At 33.6% G+C, this 6,000-nt stretch overlaps 1 long non-coding RNA gene across 1 annotated transcript in view; it reads right to left on the reverse strand.

The window, feature by feature from the left end:
* LOC127488298 (uncharacterized) overlaps positions 1-5,732 on the reverse strand; it is a 29,551-nt gene extending 23,819 nt beyond the window's left edge. The window contains exon 1 of the long non-coding RNA XR_007915906.2: positions 5,162-5,732. This is a non-coding gene — a long non-coding RNA (uncharacterized lncRNA). The remainder of the gene's footprint in view (positions 1-5,161) is intronic.
* Between the last annotated feature and the right edge of the window lie 268 nt (positions 5,733-6,000).

The following is a 6,000-nucleotide window of genomic DNA, read 5'->3' on the forward strand; positions in this document are numbered from 1 at the left end:
TGCTTTAACAAGATACCTTGGGATTCATAGCCACATTAAAGTTGGAGAAGTGCTGGTCTGGGTGTCACTGGTAGATCATTATTTCAGGTGTAAACTTCTGAAACAGGTTGTTGGCTATTCAGGTGTCTGTAAGGGCTAGGGAGTCAGAATAAATGTGAGACCAAAGTCAGACGGAAAACCAGCCGGGGTAGCGGTGAGTGAGGAATATATTTATAAGAATTCTGTGTAAAATAATACAAAAACAACATATTTCTAGTTGACTCTTGTCATTCAGGAAAGTGGACACTAAACGTGACAGATCTTCTGAATTTTGGGAGAGGAAATAAGTATGTTTTTATGTGGAGTCTTCAATCATTTACTTAAGCTGATAATCATCACTTTTTAACACTGTGTGAGCCACCTAACACAGATATCTGCACAGGGCATCTGGATCATGAATTTCTCATTCATTGCCACTGTTCCTGGAGGTATAGCTAAATTAAAGTAGATGTACTCAAAGGAAACTCACTAATAATTTTATTAATATTTTAGATAACTTAGTAAATTGCTTGAGTTTCTAGATCTTAATATAATCCTCAAATGCTATAAGGCTAATCTATCCAATGTTTTTATGAACTTATTTGGAATAGTGATCCAGGGAAGGCTTCATTGAGAAAGTAAAATAATGATTAAGTTCTGACAAAGTGATAGTATATCAAGAGATGTAGAAAACTTGGAAGGAGAGAGGACAGTGAACAAAGGTGTGAGTCCAAGGAGGTGTTAGGAATCAGAGTAATTAAATAAAGACCTTGATGACCTGAACATGGTTTGTGATAATGGTACAAAATCACAAAATTGAACTTATGTTCTTAGCACACATCCTAGAATAGGAATATGGAATGTTACAGTACTACCTAGCAGTCTTGATTTTATTTAGAAATAGGTTGCATTTCAAATAAAAGATAGTTTTCCTCCAAACTCTTAAACAGCCCCTCATTTGCCATTTCAAGAGAAGATGATTATTAGTGAATGCTTAAGGATATCTTCAAAGTGGTATGAATTAAAGAGACCACAAAGTGTTTTCTGGTACATATTCCTTAGTTGCCATGTCTCTTCTCAGAATCTTACCTGTTGAACCTCTAGTTACTTCATTAGTAAAATAAATAAACCCTCAAAGGGTTATTGTATTATACAAGGAAGATAATGTATTTATAGTCCTTAGTAAACTATTCAATCTATATACTAATTCTCTATTTGAGTAAATTGAAAGCAATTGTTTAAATATTTGCAGTTATGTTTTTATAATTTTAAGAAATGGTTTGAAGACCTTCATTTAGCTTTTTTTACCCACTTATTTATTTTACTGCTAAACAGAAAATTCATCTTTTGAGAGCTTTGTTCACTTATGAGTAATCCAGAGATTTGAGTTGGGGAAATTGTTAGATATTTAGAATCTCATGCCCTACTATCCACATTTAATTGAGTTGGAATGTACATTTACCAGATCCGCAGGATATTCCACATTCACATTAAAATTTGAAATGTGTTTTCTTGAGAGTCTTATAGCAGTGCCTCTCTTTCCTTCCTGGAGGCAACTCCAAAGAAATCAGATTTGATACCACTCAAAATCAGAATTGTTGAGATCAAAGCTTCTGAGTTGATTTATTTTGCTGACACTTCTTCACCACATCCACCAAGAACAACTGTGCTTCTGGGCTCATACTGTCCAGTCCCATTTAGCATGGATCCCTGTCTGAATTTCAAAGCTGTGGATCCACTATCTGATATGGTTATTCTTAAAAATTGATTACAGCTAGTTCTGCATAGGTACTCTCTCCATACTTCTATTTCTGAGCCTCTGTCATTGCTTAACCTCCCTGTTACCTAATAATCTTTTTCGTCATTTGATCATTTGAAATTCCAGAAGATTTAAAATAACAGGAGTAGGAGAAGGCAAATGAAAGGGGAAAAAAAGAAACACCCCCAAAAGGCCAAATAATATGAGGCAAGATCAAAAGATGATTTTTGAAAGATATGAATGTTTAATACAAGAGATGTGATGGGGGAAGGAATATGGGGAAAGTTACATGAAGAATATATTTGTCAGTATTTTCAATATATATTTATGATTTTATATCTACCTAAAATGGAAGATACTACCAAAATTTGAAGGTCTATTTTGGACTTTGTCACTGATTATGAAGTTATCTTACTTTGAGGCAACTAAATTTGTTTTGTGTAATATTCTATAACACACATATTCAGATCTTTACATATATCCAGGCTACAAGAATTTAAATCAATTTATCCTTAAAATCAACCTCCTTTTGTTTGCTTTTTTTTCTATATAAAAATGTACTCCACAGTTGTTTATAGAGAGTGTTCCCTAAGGGGATGGATTGGAACGTCCGATAGGTATGGATTGAATACATCCTTTATTTACCTCTTGGATCAGAAAGTGATGCGTTATTCTCCTTTGGCCTCCACAATGCTGTGGTGCTGGCTACTGCATATTTACCTGAAGGGCACTGCTGAGCTTAATATTATTTACAATTTTTAGAAATTTAAGCACTTCATTTCAGGGAAAAAGGAAGCCTTTTAAAAATGTTATATATATGGTATTTTGCATCACTAACCTTCTCCTTTTCACATTCTTTTTCTGAAAAGTTTCTCCTAGGAAGCAGAGAAGCAAAATGTAGATTTCAATGTACAACTCTTCTGCTTAATAACATTTAAATGATGACTCGATCTCTGTTGAATAAAGTCTAAATGCCAGATATCTACCCTATTCACTTCTCTCATTATTTCAAGAAGTAGATCTGACAATGTCACCTCGATGCTTCTGTTCCATGCTTAAACTCTTCAGTGAACAAGTGTGCAGATAAATTATTACATTATAAAACTAATTACTAAAGAAAAAAAATTTGCCTTGGTTATACCAAATGATTACTGTAATTTACTAGTTTAAAAAACGTATTGGCCTTTGCTCTCTTATTTGGATGTAGGAAAGAGAATTACTATTTTTTATAACTGTAAAGGATGTATATATATTATCTATACATTATATGATTAATGCAGTTCAAATTGGCAGACATCTCAAACATATCTAGTTTATTCATTTTCAGGTATAACTTTGTCAAAACTTCTAAATATGATAATCACCCACCTAGTAATCTCAAGTGTGAGAGGTGTCATTAATTCAGCTAAAAAAAATCAAAGATTTCATGATATCTCATCCAAATATCAAGCGATTGGAATATACATCACTAAATGTAGGATAAATGGCCAGAGATTCCACTGGCAAGCCAGCAATTGCATCATTTTTTTCTGGACTAAAGTTCATATCTATATAAATCTTCCATATAAACTGAAAGTAATCATTTCTCATATTCATCCCTCCCCACATCTTTTTTTCATTTGTTATTTAAAAGCTAATTTTTTAAAGGCTTTCTATGTTAGATAATAATGTCAGAAGATATAGATAGGTTTGGAATTCATAATAGTGTTATGGAAAAATGTTATTAAAATATATAACAAATAGTATAGAATGGTAAGAACCATATGTCTACTATTGCTGTCCTGTGAAATAACTGGAGAGGTTTTAGAAGTAAGTATCTCTTTTCCTGTTGTGCTTGCACTGAACTGTGAAAATTTGTCAAGGTCTCTGCACCTTCGTTTCCCTTTTTATAAGATAACAAATGGCAAAAGAGCATTCTATGTTTTGTGTTTGTTTGTATTCATGGATTGAGATCAAACAGGCAAAATTCTAAAGGTTTCCAAGGTATAAATATTCAAAATACTTATATACTAAATCTCCAAAGAAGTCTGTTTCCATTAGGAATAGAAAGTCTCAAACTGTGGCCTATGTGGTAGTACGTTTTAGTAAGTATAAACATTGTTTCCTCTGGTTCCAAAAATACATTCATACTCTACCAATAGAATAACTTTTATTCAAGCTTTATGTAGGTATGATTGACAAAAATTATATATATCTGAGGTATACAAGGTGATGATTTGATATATGTAGACATTATCAAATTAAAACTGCAATCAAGTTGATTAGCAAACCCGTCAGTATTAACTGTGTGTGAGTGTGTGTGGTAAGAACAATTAAAATCTTTGATCTAGAAGAGGTGTCTTCACTCAGGCACAGATTCAGCTACTAGTTAGTTATCAAACTAGTTGTTCGATAATAATTACAAAATTAATACTAATAATTGCTCCATTATTAAACTAGATTTGTTAATCCTAGATTTTCAATACACAAGAGAATGGATGACTTATAATGATGAATCAGATGAGTGATTACCCATTTGATGAATTTAACTAGTCTACTTAGACATGTGATCACTTTATATTTAGTATGAACATCAGTGAGGATTTGACTCTTAGAATTCTGTGCAGTAATCTCTTTGCCACGTGCCAGGTAAACTCAGGATTCCCAATACATTCAGGACCGATTACACAGAGGCAGGAGATTATTTAAGGATAGACCAAGTAGCTAGTATCATTGCTTAAGAGGTGTATTGAACTTGTTGGAGCATTTATCAATAAATAAGTATTACATACTGAAAATGTTCATGTAATTAAAAGACGAAATATAAAATTTTCCATTTTAACTATTAAAGATTTATTTATTTATTTATTTGAAAGTCAGTTACACAGAGAGACAGGGAGAGAGGTTTTCCATCTGGTGGTTCACTCCCCAGTTGGCCACAACGGTCGGAGCTGGACCTATTAGGAGCTAGTAGCCTCTTCTGGGTCTCCCACATGGGTGTAGGGGCCCAAGGACTGGGTCAGTCCTCCTACTGCCTTCCCAGGCCACAGCAGAGAGCTGGACTGGAAGAGGAGCAGCCGGGACCAGAACCGCCGCCCATATGGGATGCCAGCATCTCAGGCCAGGGCCTTAACCTGCGGTGCCACAGTGTGGGCCCCCATTTTAACTATTCTTAATATACAGTTTGGTGGTAATAACTATATTCACATTCACATGTAACCATCACCACCACCCATTTCCAGGATTTCTTTTCTAGTTAATATAGTTGAATTTTGTAGCCATTCTAGGATCAGAGTAAAAATGAAATTTTTTCTAATGCAGACCCTTGGAGGCAGTGGTGATAGATCAAATAATCAGATTCCTGGAACCCACATGAGAGACCTGGATTGCATTTCTAGCTCTTACCTTTGGTTTGGTCCAACTACAGCTTTGTGGGCATTTAGATACTGGGCCAACAGGTAGAAGAGCTTTCTTCTCTCCCCAACTCAAATTAAAAAAGAAAAGTACAGATTAAGGTTTACTTATACTCTTTTCTTTAAAGTTCTATAGGTTTTGACAAATGCTTAATGTCTGTATCACTTATAGAACCATACACTACAGTTACATCACAATTCAAAACACACAGTGTTTACTATTTAACCCTCTAACTCTCCCCCTTGCATAGTTTTGTCTATTCCTGAATGTCATAAACTTGAAATCATATCGTACATGATTTTAACACTGGTTTATTTCACTTTTCAATATGCATAAGATATGTCCAAAGTTTTTATGAATGGCTTGTTTTTTACGTAATATCTAAATAAATATAATGTAAATATCCAATTAAAATCAAGCTGAATAAGCATTCACAGGAAAAGTTTTCTTTTGCTTTGTACAGAAAAATTTTGAAATCAGTGGGTTAAAATGCTTAGTAGTCTAATTGCTAGATCTTGTAATAATATAAAGGATAATTTTGTTTAAAAATTCTTGCCATCAATGGTTGTTTCATACAGCAATTCTACCAGCAGGACTGAGAAGTAAATGTTATACCCTATCCTTGCCAGCTTTCAGATTTGAATAGTATAATGTATCTGTAATGGTGTGTCATTATTGTTTTGATTAGCATTTCTCTAATGATGAATGATGGTCAATAACTATAAGCTGATTTGACATATGCAGCACATCTTTAGTTAAACACCTATTCAGATTTCAGATTTTTTTAAAAAATTTTGGTTATTTAAAGACACTCTGGCAAAAGATCTCTG

This window comes from Oryctolagus cuniculus, chromosome 2 (genome assembly GCF_964237555.1).
Source record: "Oryctolagus cuniculus chromosome 2, mOryCun1.1, whole genome shotgun sequence".
In the NCBI taxonomy this organism is placed as follows: domain Eukaryota; kingdom Metazoa; phylum Chordata; class Mammalia; order Lagomorpha; family Leporidae; genus Oryctolagus; species Oryctolagus cuniculus.